At 53.1% G+C, this 21322-nt stretch overlaps 2 pseudogenes; both read right to left on the bottom strand.

Annotated features, from left to right (window-relative positions):
• Positions 1-9091: 9091 nt before the first annotated feature.
• LOC138361492 (U2 spliceosomal RNA) lies at positions 9092-9270 on the bottom strand (annotated as a pseudogene).
• Positions 9271-19371: 10101 nt separating this feature from the next.
• Positions 19372-19551, bottom strand: LOC138361490 (U2 spliceosomal RNA; annotated as a pseudogene).
• Between the last annotated feature and the right edge of the window lie 1771 nt (positions 19552-21322).

Below are 21322 nucleotides of genomic sequence, written 5' to 3' on the forward strand. Positions count from 1 at the left end.
TCTCAGTTGCCAAGTTCTCATGGCGAACACCGTTGTTGGGAAGACGAAGGACTTCAGGGCATCGATCCTCTGCCAGGGAGCCAATTTACTTGACATTATGGCTACGCCTAGTTGCTTGAACTCATCGATTGCTTTGCGTTCGGGAGGAGGTGGAAACCTACCGGTCTACCTAGGAATTTGGTTTCCTCCCCATCTCGTCTGCTGCAAATCTGCGATTCCCCTATTGTAAATATGGAGTTTCGCATTCCCCTTGGTTGTCGTCCAGACATGTGCATTGACGAGCATTTCCGGGTTGAGTTTTAGGTGCAACTCTTCACAGGCTGCAGAGGTGATGTTGATGAGGTTCTGTAGGCCTTCCGCTGTCCTGGAGAGCAGGGTTATGTCATCTGCGTAGGCAAGGCAGGGATGCTTGAGACCTGGGTCTGCTTGTAGTCCGGTGTTGATGATGGACCTCACTATAGGTTCAATTGCGATGTTGAACAATAAGCCACTGATGGGGCATCCTTGTCTGACCCCGCAATCAGCTGGGATATCATTTGTTTCACCACTCGCCGTTTGAATCTTGGTGGAATTTCCTCTTGTAATGCCCTGGATCACCGTGACAAAGTCTGCTCCCACGCCCATCCGTGTGAGGGAGGCGTCGATGAGTTCTAATGGCACGGAACCAAAGGCGTTTGTGAGGTCAAGTGACGCAATGCAAATCTCTTTGTTGCTGTCTCGTGCCTCGTCAAGGTAGTGCTGGATGATGTAATTGTGCTCAAGGACCCCGTCTGATGCCATAAATCCTTTTTGCGCAGAGCACAGGGCCTGATTTTGCTCAATCCATCTCCTCAGTCTTGCGGCCAGAACTCTGTGTATAGCTTGTAGATTGTCCTACACAGAGCAATGGGCCGCCAATTATTGATGTCGTGTGGGTCACCATCCTTGGGAATGAGGATGGTTCTTGACGTTTTCCAGTCCTGGGGGATCTTTTTCTGTTGCAGGCAGATGTTGAATATCGCCGCTATCACCTTACAGTCAGGGTCAGCCTGTTTCCAGTGTCTGTAGGTGATTCTGTCATTCCCAGGGGCGCTTTTCTTCAGCTCTCTCAGCCTAACCCCCACTTCCCCTTCTCTAATTGGGTCCAGATTAATTTCAGCGCGATCTTCCTGTGCATCCGATATGGACTGAAGTGTGGCTGGGTCTTCTATTGGTGGTTGAGCGGCTAGGACTTCTGAGAAATGCCTTTCTATGGTCTCACAGGGGATCTCACAGCGGCGACTTTCTCCTGATGTGATCAGCCTCACTGCCCTTCGTCTGTTCCTTCTGTAAAGGCGTTGGATCGCCTTGCAGTTGTTGACATCGATGGCTGGGGGGGCTGGTCTACTCTCGTCTATCCGGATGTTGCAGTGGGCTTGGACCGCTTCTGTAATTTCATTCAGGAGGCTCGAGAACTCGTCCCAGTTCGGGGAGCGTAGCAGTGCCAGCAGGGGAGCGTAGAAGGGTTCTAGTGCCCAGTCTTGGGTCGCCTCATCTGGTTGCAGTTCTTGTTGGTCGGCCTCGTCTGGTTCTTGATCTAGCCGTACCGCTTCACCACCGTTGTCAAGTATTTGAGACACATCTCCCCCGTGGTCTTCATTGTCGTCCTCGCCGCTCGCCTCTGGGGAGGCCCGGTCTTCGTCCTCACGCCCTGTGGGATCAGGGTGGATAGGAGAGGGGTGTTGGGGAAAGGAACCTGTATCACAATGGGTGATAGAGGGGGGGGTGGTCGGTGAGGCTGTGGGTGCTGGAGAGGGGGTAGGATTGGTGGGGGTGAGGGGGTGGGGGATGGTACTGGGGATACGGAATAGGTGATGCGGGTGGTGGTGGGGGGTGAGGGGGTGGGGGATGGTACTGGGGATAAAGGAATAGGTGATGCGGGTGGTGGTGGAGTGGGGTTTGGGGGTGGGGGGGGTAGGGTGTCAGGGCGGTGAGGTGCTGGGTCAGGTGCTTGGGTGCGGGGTGGCTCCCTTCCGTCTGGGTCCTGTTGGTTGTCGTTCCGTCGCTCCGGGCCTGTTCGTCTCACGTGGTACAGCTCATGACTCATTTTCCCTATGACTGAATTGCATGAAAAGTCGCAATTCGGTCTGTTACATGGGAACGCTAGCTGGACGCTGTCATCTTGTCTTGCTGCCATAATACCTTGAAGCCGAGCACATGAGTGGGTGGACGGTCTTAGTCCCAACGTTTTTCTGCACCCTGCACACTTGTATTTTGTTTGCCCGATCTTAATGTTGTGGCCACCACTCAGGTGTCTCACTAGGGAAACTCTTTGACACGTCCATGATTTCCCTGAGTGGACGTGGGGGCAGGCGGTCTCAGTGCACTTGAAGTGTCTCGGTAGTGGGAACCAAATGATGAGGGTTGTTCCCTGTCTTTGTGGCTGTTGGTCCGCACTTGGGGTGTCAGGGGCTGCCCTGTTCGCGTTGTTCTCTTCTCCAGGGGCGGGGGACCCATGGTTGGGGGGTCTTTGTGTATTATTCTGATCGATTATTCCTCCAGGGGTTCCGTTCCTCACTTGGTTCAGGAGCCCGTTGATCTCCTGGCTCATTGTTAGGGCATCCTGGCTGTCATTGCTGCTGTCGGATTCATTCTGGACCCTCCTGAATGTATAGCGCCTGTTCCGGGGTCTTTGGGAGACAGGGCTATCCCAGAAGTCTCGTTCGTCGCTGGCGCCGACCCCCAAAACCGTCACCTGGCCTGTGGCTGTCTGGGAGTTGTCGCTGGGGTCGGCCCTAGGTGGAAATCTTGGTGGAGCCAGGGCCGGCCCTCAGGGGTGTCTTGCTGGCCCTCAGGGGTGTATTGCCGGCCCTCAGGGGTGAATTGCCGGCCCCAATCCTACCGGGTTTTCGTGTGTAGTGTGTTCCTGGGCGAACGTCGCTGGCGCCGACCCCTGGTCCAGTCTCCGCAACTATGGCTGTCTGGGAGTCGTCGCTGGGGTTGGCCCCAGTGGTGTATGTCCTGGTACTGCCAGGGCCTGCCCTCAGGGGTGTATTGCCTGCTCCAGCCCTTAATTGTTTGTTGGTGGAGTCAGCCTTAGGGCTAGTGTCGCTGGAGCCGACCCCGGGGCTTGCGTCGCTGGTGCCGACCCCCCGATCCGCGGGCGTCGAGCCGGACCTCAGGTGTGAAGCGCCCGCCAATCTGGGCTTATTGGTCTGGTCGCTTAAGCCGATTCCGCCAGCTGATCTGATTAAGTCGCCTGGGCCGACCCTCGATGTAAAGCTGTAGAACGGCGTCCTAGATGGGGTCGTCCTTGGAGCCAACATATCCGGGTCGTCCTCGGGGCTGTCGTCGCTGATGGTGATCATCTCATCAGGGACCACTTTCACATTCCTGGTCCCCGGGTTTGTCCTGCCGAAGGTGGTCCCAGTAGAGGTCCCTCTCGGGGCCGCCTCGCCAAGGGCGACCTCGGGGCGTCTAGTATCGTCGGTAGCCGGCCTCGTAGCACTGGCCTCCTTCCTCTCGTTTGTCGAGTCGACCTTTCCCTGAGCCAGCCGCACAGGACTGGCCCCAGGGCAAGGGAGTGTGGTCCTCCTCGAGGCCGCCTCGCCAAGGGCGACCCCGGTGGTGCTGGTGGAGTCACGGGGTAGCCTCACATCTCCTTCCACACCCTGCGTCGACCTTACCTGAGCCAGCCGCACAGGACTGGCCCCAGGGCAAGGGAGTATGGTCCTCCTCGAGGCCGCCTCGCCAAGGGCGACCCCGGTGGTGCTGGTGGAGTCACGGGTATCCTCACTTCTCCTTCCACACCCTGCGCGTCGACCTTACCCTGAGCCAGCCGCACAGGACTGGCCCCAGGGCAAGGGAGTATGGTCCTCTCGAGGCCGCCTCGCCAAGGGCGACCCCGGTGGTGGGTGGAGTCACGGGGTAGCCACACATCTCCTTCCACACCCTGCGCGTCGACCTTACCCTGAGCCAGCCGCACAGGACTGGCCCCAGGGCAAGGGAGTATGGTCCTCCTCGAGGCCGCCTCGCCAAGGGCGACCCCGGTGGTGCTGGTGGAGTCACGGGGTATCCTCACATCTCCTTCCACACCCTGCGCGTCGACCTTACCCTGAGCCAGCCGCACAGGACTGGCCCCAGGGCAAGGGAGTATGGTCCTCCTCGAGGCCGCCTCGCCAAGGGGACCCCGGTGGTGCTGGTGGAGTCACGGGGGTATCCTCACATCTCCTTCCACACCCTGCGCGTCGACCTTACCCTGAGCCAGCCGCACAGGACTGGCCCCAGGGCAAGGGAGTATGGTCCTCCTCGAGGCCGCCTCGCCAAGGGCGACCCCGGTGGTGCGGTGGGGTCACGGGGTATCCTCACATCTCTTCCACACCCTGCGCGTCGACCTTACCCTGAGCCAGCCGCACAGGACTGGCCCCAGGGCAAGGGAGTATGGTCCTCCTCGAGGCCGCCTCGCCAAGGGCGACCCGGTGGTGCTGGTGGAGTCGCGGGGTATCCTCACATCTCCTTCCACACCCTGCGCGTCGACCTTACCCTGAGCCAGCCGCACAGGACTGGCCCAGGGCAAGGGAGTATGGTCCTCCTCGAGGCCGCCTCGCCAAGGGCGACCCCGGTGGTGCTGGTGGAGTCACGGGGTATCCTCACATCTCCTTCCACACCCTGCGCGTCGACCTTACCCTGAGCCAGCCGCACAGGACTGGCCCCAGGGCAAGGGAGTATGGTCCTCCTCGAGGCCGCCTCGCCAAGGGCGACCCCGGTGGTGCTGGTGGAGTCACGGGGTATCCTCACATCTCCTCCTACACCCTGCGCGTCGACCTTACCCTGAGCCAGCCGCACAGGACTGGCCCCAGGGCAAGGGAGTATGGTCCTCCTCGAGGCCGCCTCGCCAAGGGCGACCCCGGTGGTGCTGGTGGAATCACGGGCTATCCTCACATCTCCTCCTACACCCTGCGCGTCGACCTTACCCTGAGCCAGCCGCACAGGACTGGCCCCAGGGCAAGGGAGTATGGTCCTCCTCGAGGCCGCCTCGCCAAGGGCGACCCCGGTGGTGCTGGTGGAGTCACGGGGTATCCTCACATCTCCTTCCACACCCTGCGCGTCGACCTTACCCTGAGCCAGCCGCACAGGACTGGCCCCAGGGCAAGGGAGTATGGTCCTCCTCGAGGCCGCCTCGCCAAGGGCGACCCCGGTGTTGTTCGTGGAGTGGGCCAGCCTCACAGCGCTGACCCCCGCTTTTCTGCCTCGGGCGTCGACCCCACCCCGAGCCAGCCTCCCAAGACTGACCCCAGAGTGGGGGAGTATGGTCCTCCTTGAGGCCGCCTCGCCAAGGGCGACCTCATGGCCGGCGGTCGTCGTCATCCATGCAGTGGACTCATCAAGGTCGATTACCAGGCAGTCGTCGTCACTGGAGTCGTCTTCTTCCATTCTTGCATCACTAGGGACAGGGCATGTAGTCGTCCTTGAGTCATTGTCCGTCTTGAGCACCGAGGCCGACTCACCAAGGTCGACCTCGGTTCCCACCAATGCTGCTGGTCCATCGTTCTGGCGGCCGGTGTGGTGTGGGTTGTGTCTGTGGGCAGCGACCTGGGTTGTCGCCTGCAGGGTTTGGTCCTCCACCTCCCATGGGACCGTCAGCCTTGAAGGCCGTCGTGGATCCATCACATGTGATGGACGCACGAGGCCGTGACTGGGCTAGAGACAGACATTGACTATGTTGCCCCATTAACTCCGAAAAACGGGCGTGCGGACGACAACACAGTCAGTGTTTAGCATAGGCTATGTTCGTCCTCCAGCACCTGGCTCAAGGCACAGATGTGGAGGAAGACAGAGTCTATGGTCTCTCCTTCAGGCGACTGGCCCCGGACAGGCCAGCCCCTGAAGGTCGACGGCAATCACAGGGGACTTGCCGTTTTGCCAGCCACTATGTAAAGTTTGAGAAGCTTGCTCCCCCCTTTACCAGTGATCGGGTCTGGGCTAACTCCCAAAGCCGCCACTAGATGGCTGGACGGTCGGTGTTGGTGGAAGCGCGCTCGCTGATTGGGCGGTCCTTTAACTCCTTCTTACCCGGAGGGGAAGGTCGTGCGGACACCGACACAATCTATGCAAGCATAAATTGAGTTTCCCTCCGAGCTCCTTGAGCCTTGTACAAGGCAGAAGCTCAGAGAGTAACGCAATTTATTGCGTTTCCCACCGAAAGACTGGCCCCGGACAAGCCAGTCGGTGGAGGTGGACAGCAAGCCGTGAGGCTTGCTGTCTCACCGGTCGAGGCGGATGGGCGACGCGGCGACCCAACTCCCTCTTCCACAGGTAGTTTTAAGACTACCAGGATCGCTGAAGTGTAGATTCTACTATTCCTTTAACTCCTTGCGGGCGTGCGGACAAGTACAGTACTACACTTTGATCTTAGCCAAAAGGCCGAGAAGCGATAGGATGCATGGTTGCTCTGCAACACCAGGCAACAATTGCGGCTAGAAACCACGTAGCGAGTTTCAATTGCAAAAGGGCATGTGATTATCGTTGAGTAATATTCGAATTCAAGCATACATATAAACGCCATGCAGTAAAGGCTTTAACCATTTCTTACCTGATCAATGAATTTATATATATATGCAAATTCATGATATTACATGGTTTCATTCATGAGTAGTGAATATGTAACTGGCGGCAAAGTGGTAAACAGACTCGCGTGGCGTTTCACGAATTCGCTCCTGGCCAGGGAGTATAGCGCTTAACTCTAATACATAAACCTCCATTTGTCATGTGTCTTAAGGTAGCTACAGCTTTTGAAAAGTACAATAACGAATTAAAAGTGCAAGGGGCCTGTTACGCCAACGCTCGTCAAAAAATATAAATAGGAGACGTTCTCTCTCTGATACCATAACAGAAAACGAACAGCACTATTACGCGCCAACTATTCCATTTTTGTATATATATCACGACTTTTTCACATCTAACACTTTGCTTGATACATCGTTTTCACAAACCGGAGACGAGGCGAAGCGAGGCAGGGCTGGGTGGCGAGAGGCTAGAGGCTAGAGGCTAGAGGCTAGAGGCTAGAGGCGAGAGGCGAGAGGCGAGAGGCGAGAGGCGAGAGGCGAGAGGCGAGAGGCGAGAGACGAGAGACGAGAGACGAGAGACGAGAGACGAGAGACGAGAGACGAGAGACGAGAGACGAGACGAGAGACGAGAGACGAGAGACGAGAGACGAGAGACGAGAGACGAGAGACGAGAGACGAGAGACGAGAGACTAGAGACTAGAGACTAGAGACTAGAGACTAGAGACGAGAGACGAGAGACGAGAGACGAGAGACGAGAGACGTGACGTGATGCCATGCCATGCCATGCCATGCCATGCCATGCCATTCAATGCCTTGTGATTCAATACCATGCAGTTCAATGCGATGCGATGCAATGACATGCGATTCGATGCCATGCGAGGCGAGGCGAGGCGATGCATCATCTAACATAACGCGATTCCTGGAAAACGACTCTGTTGTTGAATGAACAACAAAGCTAAGATATAAGAAGATGTAAGTAATTCGAGAAGTCTGAGTACTGTAGGTACTATAGCAAATTCATTGCTTAATATATGTGAATGTGTAAGGAATCCATCCATCGCTTTTACCGAGTATACAAATACTCGGGTCATTGTTGGTGTTTAGGGAGGTAAATGAAGTATTGCAAAGCTAATTACGAAACTAGCTTTCACAATGACATTTGGTGGTTGGTCGCTTTGCAAATTATAGTAGATTCTATATCAATTTTATTCGTTATTTTACGTGAATGAATGTGTGCCTGCATACATTGCCTAAATAAAGAATGTAAATATACGTCGGTGGTGTTTAGAGGGGTGAATGAAGCATTTGAAATCTAAATAGGAAACTAGCATTCAAATGGAGAGGGGTGAGAGTGCAGGTGCGCTTGAACTTGGTGGGTTCTGGGTTTCATTGACGTATATATTACAGGTGAATGTGTGCATCGAATGCTCGATTGAAGTATATAAATACACATTGTTAGTGTGTATTGAGGTAAATGATGGATTGTAAAGCTAATCAAGACACTGGAATTCACTTTGAGGCTAGTGGCTGGCCGGCTGGCAGGCAAGCGTGGAAGTGGCAAACGATCGTTGAGTTGCCGTGTAAAAACCACACCAAAGCAACACCTCCCTCCATCTCAAGTCGAATTTCGTCTTTATTACGCATTGGTACATTCCAGCAATGGTAAATTAAATAGATAAACGTCTAATCTTGATGTATGTATGAATATAATTTCGCCGTCAGAGCCGACTAAGGAATTCCGAGTGATATACACACACACATCCTCCCTCCCTCACTCACAAGGGAGAGTGAGTAAGTAATTTCGTAAAAAAAGAGAATAGCATGCCAACAATGGGTAACTATTATAGTTAGGTTCTCGATCATAGTAAACCCGTTGATTTAGAGTTTATTTGCACAATGACCACATCATATTAGATTGCCATTTAAATACCAAATCCAGTTCTCCAGTAATGCAGACACAAGTCTAACACTATTCAACCCATCTCTACCAGCCTTTTCATAACAAACCACTAAGCTACCTAAACCAGTTTCCACACTTATATAAATAGAGAAAAACTTCACCCTATATAACCTATCTCAGAAAACAAACAAAATCAATTAAATTGCACTAACTGGCAACCCCCCATTCATAAAATCAACTTCTTTCCTTCCACACCAACCATCGTATTTCTTTGCTCGCACATAATCTTTAATCTAAAGTTATTAAATGATATTACTCACCTCACTCTCCTTCTTTCTCCTTCTTTCTCCTTCCTTCCTTCCTTCCTTCCTTCCTTCCTTCCTTCCTTCCTTCCTTCCTTCCTTCCTTCCTTCCTTCCTTCCTTCCTTCCTTCCTTCCTTCCCTCTAACTCGTTGCAGTTGTTCAGCTTCGACCCATCAAACCCGGACTCGACTGACGACTCACTTCTGCTGCTCGTTCCAAGGCTTTTTCCTCATACGATGTTGGCTGGTGTGAAGTAATTACTGCAATTCAAATTAACACGATTCATTAATGTACATAACCAATTAACATAATCGTCTCCTACTTGATTTTGACTAGTTGATAGGGTTGTTTTTTGGTCTCCCGAAGGGAGTGGACCGATCCCAGAGGTACTGCAATACCGGGCCGATCCGCGGCAAAGGTGGAGCAAGCTCCTAGCACTTCGCCATGTTGCAAAAATCAGTTTAATATCGAGGATCCCACATGGGGATCGTATCAGATATTAAGCTGATAAGAACAGATTTAATTTTTATTGACGAATGTTTTACATATTGCTTACAATAGCCTTGTGTCTTCACAAGGGTGCATGGGTACATAGTTACATTGGTGTACATAGAATACAATATACATTTTCATACATAGTTGTTAAGGGATCTTTATTTACATTGTGCCGTCTGCCATTAAAAAACTCAAAACAGATGTAATATACAAATTGATATTCTGAAATGAGAAAAAGGTACAGACATGTAAACTAGTATTGTCGAGCGCCTGTGATGTGCTCTATGTACATCATCCGTGACCACCGGATGGTGTCGCTCACGCATAGCCTCCTAAACAGCCTCTGATATCTTCTAGAGGCCAGCCTGTTCATTGGTTTGTCGTTCTTAGGGTCGTATGATCCGAGTGATCCTACAATAAAGGCATATACAGTGACCTGCCTGTAGGTCCGTCTCATTGTCGCTGCTAGCTCTGCATACTTTTCTTCTTTGCCTAGTCTAGCTTCTGCGAAGGCGTCTGGTCCGTTTTCGAAGGGGCAAGTGACGTCAATCAGCATCACCTCTCCGTTTTTTTCTAGAACAATGTCTGGTCTTAGTACATTGTTCGTTCCTGGAACTTGCCGGTTAGTGGAAATGATCTTCCAGTGTCTTCCTTCTGAGGCCTTCAGGATACGATCGACCAGCGCGTTGTGTCGCTGGATCATCGCATTTGATAGCCTCAGGCAATGGTTGATGACGTGGGGTAGCGTCTCGTTCTGGTGGCGACATCTCCTACACCGTTGGTCTCCGTTGATGTTGAATCGGCGGGCTCCGTTTAGGGGTAGAAGATTCAGTCGTGCCCTGTGATGAAACGCCAGTCAGCAAAGGTTGTAAAAGCCCCGTCCCTAATAAATGCAGACGAAGCCCTCTCCCTCCCAACTTGCTCCATGACTTTCCCCTGGTCAGGTTTACTTCTCAGGTCGTCGTCGCGAAGGCCTCTGTGATGGTTTCTGATGTTCCTTGCGACCAACCTTCTTTCTTTGTGAGTCATAGTTCTCTCCCACAACAGACTTCCAATGCATCTCCGTCTGTAGACCACTTGGTGTTCAACCTTCCTGACGAGTTGCGGGCTCTTGACCAGAGCGTCTCATGTCCAGAGGGTCTTTGTTCCAAGTCGTCTTTTGAGAGATACTGGCATACATTTTCCAGAGTTGCTTCTTGGCGAATTCTTCGCGACGTTACTCTCTTGCAGTCGTCCCTGGCGATATTCCTCGTTTCTAGATCCGGCGTGGTGAGAAGTTTGAATGCGGAGTCTATGACGAATATGTCAGAGTCTTCTGCGGCGAGGGGTATGCCGCACGAGCCTGCTGCACTCTTTCCATACAGGTAGCCATTGGTTGCCCGCTGTGGCAGGTATAGAGTTTCTTTTATTAGTGGTCTTAAACGGTCATCAAGTTCCTGCCAGTCTCCCTTTCTCAGTTGCCAAGTTCTCATGGCGAACACCGTTGTTGGGAAGACGAAGGACTTCAGGGCATCGATCCTCTGCCAGGGAGCCAATTTACTTGACATTATGGCTACGCCTAGTTGCTTGAACTCATCGATTGCATTTGCGTTCGGGAGGAGGTGGAAACCTACCGGTCTACCTAGGAATTTGGTTTCCTCCCCATCTCGTCTGCTGCAAATCTGCGATTCCCCTATTGTAAATATGGAGTTTCGCATTCCCTTGGTTGTCGTCCAGACATGTGCATTGACGAGCATTTCCTTGGGTTGAGTTTTAGGTGCAACTCTTCACAGGCTGCAGAGGTGATGTTGATGAGGTTCTGTAGGCCTTCCGCTGTCCTGGAGAGCAGGGTTATGTCATCTGCGTAGGCAAGGCAGGGATGCTTGAGACCTGGGTCTGCTTGTAGTCCGGTGTTGATGATGGACCTCACTATAGGTTCAATTGCGATGTTGAACAATAAGCCACTGATGGGGCATCCTTGTCTGACCCCGCAATCAGCTGGGATATCATTTGTTTCACCACTCGCCGTTTGAATCTTGGTGGAATTTCCTCTTGTAATGCCCTGGATCACCGTGACAAAGTCTGCTCCCACGCCCATCCGTGTGAGGGAGGCGTCGATGAGTTCTAATGGCACGGAACCAAAGGCGTTTGTGAGGTCAAGTGACGCAATGCAAATCTCTTTGTTGCTGTCTCGTGCCTCGTCAAGGTAGTGCTGGATGATGTAATTGTGCTCAAGGACCCCGTCTGATGCCATAAATCCTTTTTGCGCAGAGCACAGGGCCTGATTTTGCTCAATCCATCTCCTCAGTCTTGCGGCCAGAACTCCTGTGTATAACTTGTAGATTGTCCTACACAGAGCAATGGGCCGCCAATTATTGATGTCGTGTGGGTCACCATCCTTGGGAATGAGGATGGTTCTTGACGTTTTCCAGTCCTGGGGGATCTTTTTCTGTTGCAGGCAGATGTTGAATATCGCCGCTATCACCTTACAGTCAGGGTCAGCCTGTTTCCAGTGTCTGTAGGTGATTCTGTCATTCCCAGGGGCGCTGTTTTCAGCTCTCATCAGCCTAACCCCCACTTCCCCTTCTCTAATTGGGTCCAGATTAATTTCAGCGCGATCTTCCTGTGCTTCCGGTATGGACTGGAGTGTGGCTGGGTCTTCTATTGGTGGTTGAGCGGCTAGGACCTCTGAGAAATGCCTCTCTATGGTCTCACAGGGGATCTCAACAGCGGCGACTTTCTCCTGATGTGATCAGCCTCACTGCCCTTCGTCTGTTCCTTCTGTAAAGGCGTTGGATCGCCTTGCAGTTGTTGACATCGATGGCCGGGGGGGCTGGTCTACTCTCGTCTACCCGGATGTTGCAGTGGGCTTGGACCGCTTCTGTAATTTCGTTCAGGAGGCTCGAGAACTCGCCTCAGTCCGGGGAGCGTAGCAGTGCCAGTAGGGGAGCGTAGAAGGGTTCAAGTGCCCAGTCTTGGGTCGCCTCATCTGGTTGCAGTTCTTGTTGGTCGGCCTCGTCTGGTTCTTGATCTAGCCGTACCGCTTCATCACCGTTGTCAAGTATTTGAGACACATCACCCACGTGGTCTTCATTGTCGTCCTCGCCGCTCGCCTCTGGGGAGGCCCGGTCTTCGTCCTCATGCCCTGTGGGGTCAGGGTGGATAGGAGAGGGGTGTTGGGGGAAAGGAACCTGTATCACAATGGGTGATAGAGGGGGGGGTGGTCGGTGAGGCTGTGGGTGCTGGAGAGGGGGTAGGATTGGTGGGGGTGAGGGGGTGGGGGATGGTACTGGGGATAAAGGAATAGGTGATGCGGGTGGTGGTGGTGTGGGTTCAAGGATGGGGTTGGTGGGTGGGGGGGGGTAGGGTGTCAGGGCGGTGAGGTGCTGGGTCAGGTGCTTGGGTGCGGGGTGGCTCCCTTCCTTCTGGGTCCTGTTGGTTGTCGTTCCGTCGTTCCGGGCCTGTTCGTCTCACGTGGTACAGTTCATGACTCATTTTCCCTATGACTGAATTGCATGAAAAGTCGCAATTCGGTCTGTTACATGGGAACGCTAACTGGACGCTGTCATCTTGTCTTGCTGCCATAATACCTTGAAGCCGAGCACATGAGTGGGTGGACGGTCTTTGTCCCAACGTTTTTCTGCACCCTGCACACTTGTATCTTGTTCGCCCGATCTTAATGTTGTGGCCACCACTCAGGTGTCTCACTAGGGAAACTCTTTGACACGTCCATGATTTCCCTGAGTGGACGTGGGGGCAGGCGGTCTCGGTGCACTTGAAGTGTCTTGGAAGTGGGAACCAAATGATGAGGGTTGTTCCCTGTCTTTGTGGCTGTTGGTCCGCACTTGGGGTGTCTGGGGCTGCCCTGTTCGCGTTGTTCTCTTCTCCAGGGGCAGGGGACCCACGGTTGGGGGGTCTTTGTGTGTTATTCTGATCGTTTATTCCTCCAGGGGTTCCGTTCCTCACGTGGTTCAGGAGCCCGTTGATCTCCTGGCTCATTGTTAGGGCATCCCGGCTGTCATTGCTGCTGTCGGATTCATTCTGTACCCTCCTGAATGTATAGCGCCTGTTCCGGGGTCTTTGGGAGACAGGGCTATCCCAGAAGTCCCGTTCGTCGCTGACGCCGACCCCTAAAACCGTCACCTGGCCTGTGGCTGTCTGGGAGTCGTCGCTGGGGTCGGCCCTAGTGGTGGGAATCTTGGTGGAGCCAGGGCCGGCCCTCAGGGGTGTCTTGCCGGCCCTCAGGGGTGTCTTGCCGGCCCTCAGGGGTGTATTGCCGGCCCTCAGGGGTGAATTTCCGGCCCCAACACCACCGGGTTTTCGTGTGTAGTGTGTTCCTGGGCGAACGTCGCTGGCGCCGACCCCTGGTCCAGTTTCCACAACTATGGCTGTCTGGGAGTCGTCGCTGGGGTTGGCCCCAGTGGTGTATGTCCTGGCACTGCCAGGGCCTGCCCTCAGGGGTGTATTGCCTGCTCCAGCCCTTAATTGTTTGTTGGTGGCGTCAGCCCTAGGGCTAGTGTCGCTGGAGCCGACCCCGGGGCTTGCGTCGCTGGTGCCGACCCCCCGATCCGCGGGCGTCGAGCCGGACCTCAGGTGTGAAGCGCCCGCCAATCTGGGCTTATTGGTCTGGTCGCTTAAGCCGATTCCGCCAGCTGATCTGATTAAGTCGCCTAGGCCGACCCTCGATGTAAAACTGTAGAACGGCGTCCTAGATGGGGTCGTCCTTGGAGCCAACATATCCGGGTCGTCCTCGGGGCTGTCATCGCTGATGGTGATCATCTCATCAGGGACTACTTTCACATTCCTGGTCCCCGGGTTTGTCCTGCCGAAGGTGGTCCCAGTAGAGGTCCTCCTCGAGGCCGCCTCGCCAAGGGCGACCCCGGTGGTACTGGTGGAGTCACGGGGTATCCTCACATCTCCTTCCACACCCTGCGCGTCGACCTTACCCTGAGCCAGCCGCACAGGACTGGCCCCAGGGCAAGGGAGTATGGTCCTCCTCGAGGCCGCCTCGCCAAGGGCGACCCCGGTGGTGCTGGTGGAGTCACGGGGTAGCCTCACATCTCCTTCCACACCCTGCGCGTCGACCTTACCCTGAGCCAGCCGCACAGGACTGGCCCCAGGGCAAGGGAGTACGGTCCTCCTCGAGGCCGCCTCGCCAAGGGCGACCCCGGTGGTGCTGGTGGAGTCACGGCGTATCCTCACATCTCCTTCCACACCCTGCGCGTCGACCTTACCCTGAGCCAGCCGCACAGGACTGGCCCCAGGGCAAGGGAGTATGGTCCTCCTCGAGGCCGCCTCGCCAAGGGCGACCCCGGTGGTGCTGGTGGAGTCACGGGGTAGCCTCACATCTCCTTCCACACCCTGCGTGTCGACCTTACCCTGAGCCAGCCGCACAGGACTGGCCCCAGGGCAAGGGAGTATGGTCCTCCTCGAGGCCGCCTCGCCAAGGGCGACCCCGGTGGTGCTGGTGGAGTCACGGGGTATCCTCACATCTCCTTCCACACCCTGCGCGTCGACCTTACCCTGAGCCAGCCGCACAGGACTGGCCCCAGGGCAAGGGAGTATGGTCCTCCTCGAGGCCGCCTCGCCAAGGGCGACCCCGGTGGTGCTGGTGGAGTCACGGGGTATCCTCACATCTCCTTCCACACCCTGCGCGTCGACCTTGCCCTGAGCCAGCCGCACAGGACTGGCCCCAGGGCAAGGGAGTATGGTCCTCCTCGAGGCCGCCTCGCCAAGGGCGACCCCGGTGGTGCTGGTGGAGTCACGGGGTAGCCTCACATCTCCTTCCACACCCTGTGCGTCGACCTTACCCTGAGCCAGCCGCACAGGACTGGCCCCAGGGCAAGGGAGTATGGTCCTCCTCGAGGCCGCCTCGCCAAGGGCGACCCCGGTGGTGCTGGTGGAGTCACGGGGTAGCCTCACATCTCCTTCCACACCCTGCGCGTCGACCTTACCCTGAGCCAGCCGCACAGGACTGGCCCCAGGGCAAGGGAGTATGGTCCTCCTCGAGGCCGCCTCGCCAAGGGCGACCCCGGTGGTGCTGGTGGAGTCACGGGGTATCCTCACATCTCCTTCCACACCCTGCGCGTCGACCTTACCCTGAGCCAGCCGCACAGGACTGGCCCCAGGGCAAGGGAGTATGGTCCTCCTCGAGGCCGCCTCGCCAAGGGCGACCCCGGTGGTGCTGGTGGAGTCACGGGGTAGCCTCACATCTCCTTCCACACCCTGCGCGTCGACCTTACCCTGAGCCAGCCGCACAGGACTGGCCCCAGGGCAAGGGAGTATGGTCCTCCTCGAGGCCGCCTCGCCAAGGGCGACCCCGGTGGTGCTGGTGGAGTCACGGGGTATCCTCACATCTCCTTCCACACCCTGCGCGTCGACCTTACCCTGAGCCAGCCGCACAGGACTGGCCCCAGGGCAAGGGAGTATGGTCCTCCTCGAGGCCGCCTCGCCAAGGGCGACCCCGGTGTTGTTCGTGGAGTGGGCCAGCCTCACAGCGCTGACCCCCGCTTTTCTGCCTCGGGCGTCGACCCCACCCTGAGCCAGCCTCCCAAGACTGACCCTAGAGTGGGGGAGTATGGTCCTCCTTGAGGCCGCCTCGCCAAGGGCGACCTCATGGCCGGCGGTCGTCGTCATCCATGCAGTAGACTCATCAAGGTCGATTACCAGGCAGTCGTCATCACTGGAGTCGTCTTCTTCTTGCAGGGTTTGGTCCTCCACCCCCCCTGGGACCGTCAGCCTTGAAGGCCGTCGTGGATCCATCACATGTGATGGACGCGCGAGGCCGTGACTGGGCTAGAGACAGACATTGACTATGTTGCCCCATTAACTCCGAAAAACGGGCGTGCGGACGGCAACACAGTCAGTGTTTAGCATAGGCTATGTTCGTCCTCCAGCACCTGGCTCAAGGCACAGATGTGGAGGAAGACAGAGTCTATGGTCTCTCCTTCAGGCGACTGGCCCCGGACAGGCCAGCCCCTGAAGGTCGACGGCAATCACAGGGGACTTGCCGTTTTGCCAGCCACTATGTAAAGTTTGAGAAGCTTGCTCCCCCCTTTACCAGTGATCGGGTCTGGGCTAACTCCCAAAGCCGCCACTAGATGGCTGGACGGTCGGTGTTTGGTGGAAGCGCGCTCGCTGATTGGGCCGGTCCTTTAACTCCTTCTTGCCCGGAGGGGAAGGTCGTGCGGACACCGACACAAACTATGCAAGCATAAATTGCGTTTCCCTCCGAGCTCCTTGAGCCTTATACAAGGCAGAAGCTCAGAGAGAAACGCAATTTATTGCGTTTCCCACCGAAAGACTGGCCCCGGACAAGCCAGTCGGTGGAGGTGGACAGCAAGCCGTGAGGCTTGCTGTCTCACCGGTCGAGGCGGATGGGCGACGCGGCGACCCAACTCCCTGGTAGTTTTAAGACTACCAGGATCGCTGAAGTGTAGATTCTACTATTCCTTTAACTCCTTGCGGGCGTGCGGACAATAGTACAGTACTACACTTTGATCTTAGCCAAAAGGCCGAGAAGCGATAGGATGCATGGTTGCTCTGCAACACCAGGCAACAATTGCGGCTAGAAACCACGTAGCGAGTTTCAATTGCAAAAGGGCATGTGATTATCGTTGAGTAATATTCGAATTCAAGCATACATATAAACGCCATGCAGTAAAGGCTTTAACCATTTCTTACCTGATCAATGAATTTATATATATATGCAAATTCATGATATTACATGGTTTCATTCATGAGTAGTGAATATGTAACTGGCGGCAAAGTGGTAAACAGACTCGCGTGGCGTTTCACGAATTCGCTCCTGGCCAGGGAGTATAGCGCTTAACTCTAATACATAAACCTCCATTTGTCATGTGTCTTAAGGTAGCTACAGCTTTTGAAAAGTACAATAACGAATTAAAAGTGCAAGGGGCCTGTTACGCCAACGCTCGTCAAAAAATATAAATAGGAGACGTTCTCTCTCTGATACCATAACAGAAAACGAACAGCACTATTACGCGCCAACTATTCCATTTTTGTATATATATCACGACTTTTTCACATCTAACACTTTGCTTGATACATCGTTTTCACAAACCGGAGACGAGGCGAAGCGAGGCAGGGCTGGGTGGCGAGAGGCTAGAGGCTAGAGGCTAGAGGCGAGAGGCGAGAGGCGAGAGGCGAGAGGCGAGAGGCGAGAGGCGAGAGACGAGAGACGAGAGACGAGAGACGAGAGACGAGAGACGAGAGACGAGAGACGAGAGACGAGAGACGAGAGACGAGAGACGAGAGACGAGAGACTAGAGACTAGAGACTAGAGACTAGAGACTAGAGACTAGAGACGAGAGACGAGAGACGAGAGACGAGAGACGAGAGACGTGACGTGATGCCATGCCATGCCATGCCATGCCATGCCATGCCATTCAATGCCTTGTGATTCAATACCATGCAGTTCAATGCGATGCGATGCAATGACATGCGATTCGATGCCATGCGAGGCGAGGCGAGGCGATGCATCATCTAACATAACGCGATTCCCTGGAAAACGACTCTGTTGTTGAATGAACAACAAAGCTAAGATATAAGAAGATGTAAGTAATTCGAGAAGTCTGAGTACTGTAGGTACTATAGCAAATTCATTGCTTAATATATGTGAATGTGTAAGGAATCCATCCATCGCTTTTACCGAGTATACAAATACTCGGTCATTGTTGGTGTTTAGGGAGGTAAATGAAGTATTGCAAAGCTAATTACGAAACTAGCTTTCACAATGACATTTGGTGGTTGGTCGCTTTGCAAATTATAGTAGATTCTATATCAATTTTATTCGTTATTTTACGTGAATGAATGTGTGCCTGCATACATTGCCTAAATAAAGAATGTAAATATACGTCGGTGGTGTTTAGAGGGGTGAATGAAGCATTTGAAATCTAAATAGGAAACTAGCATTCAAATGGAGAGGGGTGAGAGTGCAGGTGCGCTTGAACTTGGGTGGGTTCTGGGTTTCATTGACGTATATATTACAGGTGAATGTGTGCATCGAATGCTCGATTGAAGTATATAAATACACATTGTTAGTGTGTATTGAGGTAAATGATGGATTGTAAAGCTAATCAAGACACTGGAATTCACTTTGAGGCTAGTGGCTGGCCGGCTGGCAGGCAAGCGTGGAAGTGGCAAACGATCGTTGAGTTGCCGTGTAAAACCACACCAAAGCAACACCTCCCTCCATCTCAAGTCGAATTTCGTCTTTATTACGCATTGGTACATTCCAGCAATGGTAAATTAAATAGATAAACGTCTAATCTTGATGTATGTATGAATATAATTTCGCCGTCAGAGCCGACTAAGGAATTCCGAGTGATATACACACACACTCCTCCCTCCCTCACTCACAAGGGAGAGTGAGTAAGTAATTTCGTAAAAAAAGAGAATAGCATGCCAACAATGGGTAACTATTATAGTTAGGTTCTCGATCATAGTAAACCCGTTGATTTAGAGTTTATTTGCACAATGACCACATCATATTAGATGCCATTTAAATACCAAATCCAGTTCTCCAGTAAATGCAGACACAAGTCTAACACTATTCAACCCATCTCTACCAGCCTTTTCATAACAAACCACTAAGCTACCTAAACCAGTTTCCACACTTATATAAATAGAGAAAAACTTCACCCTATATAACCTATCTCAGAAAACAAACAAAATCAATTAAAATTGCACTAACTGGCAACCCCCCATTCATAAAATCAACTTCTTTCCTTCCACACCAACCATCGTATTTCTTTGCTCGCACATAATCTTTAATCTAAAGTTATTAAATGATATTACTCACCTCACTCTCCTTCTTTCTCCTTCTTTCTCCTTCCTTCCTTCCTTCCTTCCTTCCTTCCTTCCTTCCTTCCTTCCTTCCTTCCTTCCTTCCTTCCTTCCTTCCTTCCTTCCTTCCTTCCTTCCCTCTAACTCGTTGCAGTTGTTCAGCTTCGACCCATCAAACCCGGACTCGACTGACGACTCACTTCTGCTGCTCGTTCCAAGGCTTTTTCCTCATACGATGTTGGCTGGTGTGAAGTAATTACTGCAATTCAAATTAACACGATTCATTAATGTACATAACCAATTAACATAATCGTCTCCTACTTGATTTTGACTAGTTGATAGGGTTGTTTTTGGTCTCCCCGAAGGGAGTGGACCGATCCCAGAGGTACTGCAATACCGGGCCGATCCGCGGCAAAGGTGGAGCAAGCTCCTAGCACTTCGCCATGTTGCAAAAATCAGTTTAATATCGAGGATCCCACATGGGGATCGTATCAGATATTAAGCTGATAAGAACAGATTTAATTTTTTATTGACGAATGTTTTACATATTGCTTACAATAGCCTTGTGTCTTCACAAGGGTGCATGGGTACATAGTTACATTGGTGTACATAGAATACAATATACATTTTCATACATAGTTGTTAAGGGATCTTTATTTACATTGTGCCGTCTGCCATTAAAAAACTCAAAACAGATGTAATATACAAATTGATATTCTGAAATGAGAAAAAGGTACAGACATGTAAACTAGTATTGTCGAGCGCCTGTGATGTGCTCTATGTACATCATCCGTGACCACCGGATGGTGTCGCTCACGCATAGCCTCCTAAACAGCCTCTGATATCTTCTAGAGGCCAGCCTGTTCATTGGTTTGTCGTTCTTAGGGTCGTATGATCCGAGTGATCCTACAATAAAGGCATATACAGTGACCTGCCTGTAGGTCCGTCTCATTGTCGCTGCTAGCTCTGCATACTTTTCTTCTTTGCCTAGTCTAGCTTCTGCGAAGGCGTCTGGTCCGTTTTCGAAGGGGCAAGTGACGTCAATCAGCATCACCTCTCCGTTTTTTTCTAGAACAATGTCTGGTCTTAGTACATTGTTCGTTCCTGGAACTTGCCGGTTAGTGGAAATGATCTTCCAGTGTCTTCCTTCTGAGGCCTTCAGGATACGATCGACCAGCGCGTTGTGTCGCTGGATCATCGCATTTGATAGCCTCAGGCAATGGTTGATGACGTGGGGTAGCGTCTCGTTCTGGTGGCGACATCTCCTACACCGTTGGTCTCCGTTGATGTTGAATCGGCGGGCTCCGTTTAGGGGTAGAAGATTCAGTCGTGCCCTGTGGATGAAACGCCAGTCAGCAAAGGTTGTAAAAGCCCCGTCCCTAATAAATGCAGACGAAGCCCTCTCCCTCCCAACTTGCTCCATGACTTTCCCCTGGTCAGGTTTACTTCTCAGGTCGTCGTCGCGAAGGCCTCTGTGATGGTTTCTGATGTTCCTTGCGACCAACCTTCTTTCTTTGTGAGTCATAGTTCTCTCCCCACAACAGACTTCCAATGCATCTCCGTCTGTAGACCACTTGGTGTTCAACCTTCCTGACGAGTTGCGGGCTCTTGACCAGAGCGTCTCATGTCCAGAGGGTCTTTGTTCCAAGTCGTCTTTTGAGAGATACTGGCATACATTTTCCAGAGTTGCTTCTTGGCGAATTCTTCGCGACGTTACTCTCTTGCAGTCGTCCCTGGCGATATTCCTCGTTTCTAGATCCGGCGTGGTGAGAAGTTTGAATGCGGAGTCTATGACGAATATGTCAGAGTCTTCTGCGGCGAGGGGTATGCCGCACGAGCCTGCTGCACTCTTTCCATACAGGTAGCCATTGGTTGCCCGCTGTGGCAGGTATAGAGTTTCTTTTATTAGTGGTCTTAAACGGTCATCAAGTTCCTGCCAGTCTCCCTTTCTCAGTTGCCAAGTTCTCATGGCGAACACCGTTGTTGGGAAGACGAAGGACTTCAGGGCATCGATCCTCTGCCAGGGAGCCAATTTACTTGACATTATGGCTACGCCTAGTTGCTTGAACTCATCGATTGCATTTGCGTTCGGGAGGAGGTGGAAACCTACCGGTCTACCTAGGAATTTGGTTTCCTCCCCATCTCGTCTGCTGCAAATCTGCGATTCCCCTATTGTAAATATGGAGTTTCGCATTCCCCTTGGTTGTCGTCCAGACATGTGCATTGACGAGCATTTCCTTGGGTTGAGTTTTAGGTGCAACTCTTCACAGGCTGCAGAGGTGATGTTGATGAGGTTCTGTAGGCCTTCCGCTGT

This window comes from Procambarus clarkii, unplaced genomic scaffold (assembly GCF_040958095.1).
Source record: "Procambarus clarkii isolate CNS0578487 unplaced genomic scaffold, FALCON_Pclarkii_2.0 HiC_scaffold_408, whole genome shotgun sequence".
Lineage (NCBI taxonomy): Eukaryota > Metazoa > Arthropoda > Malacostraca > Decapoda > Cambaridae > Procambarus > Procambarus clarkii.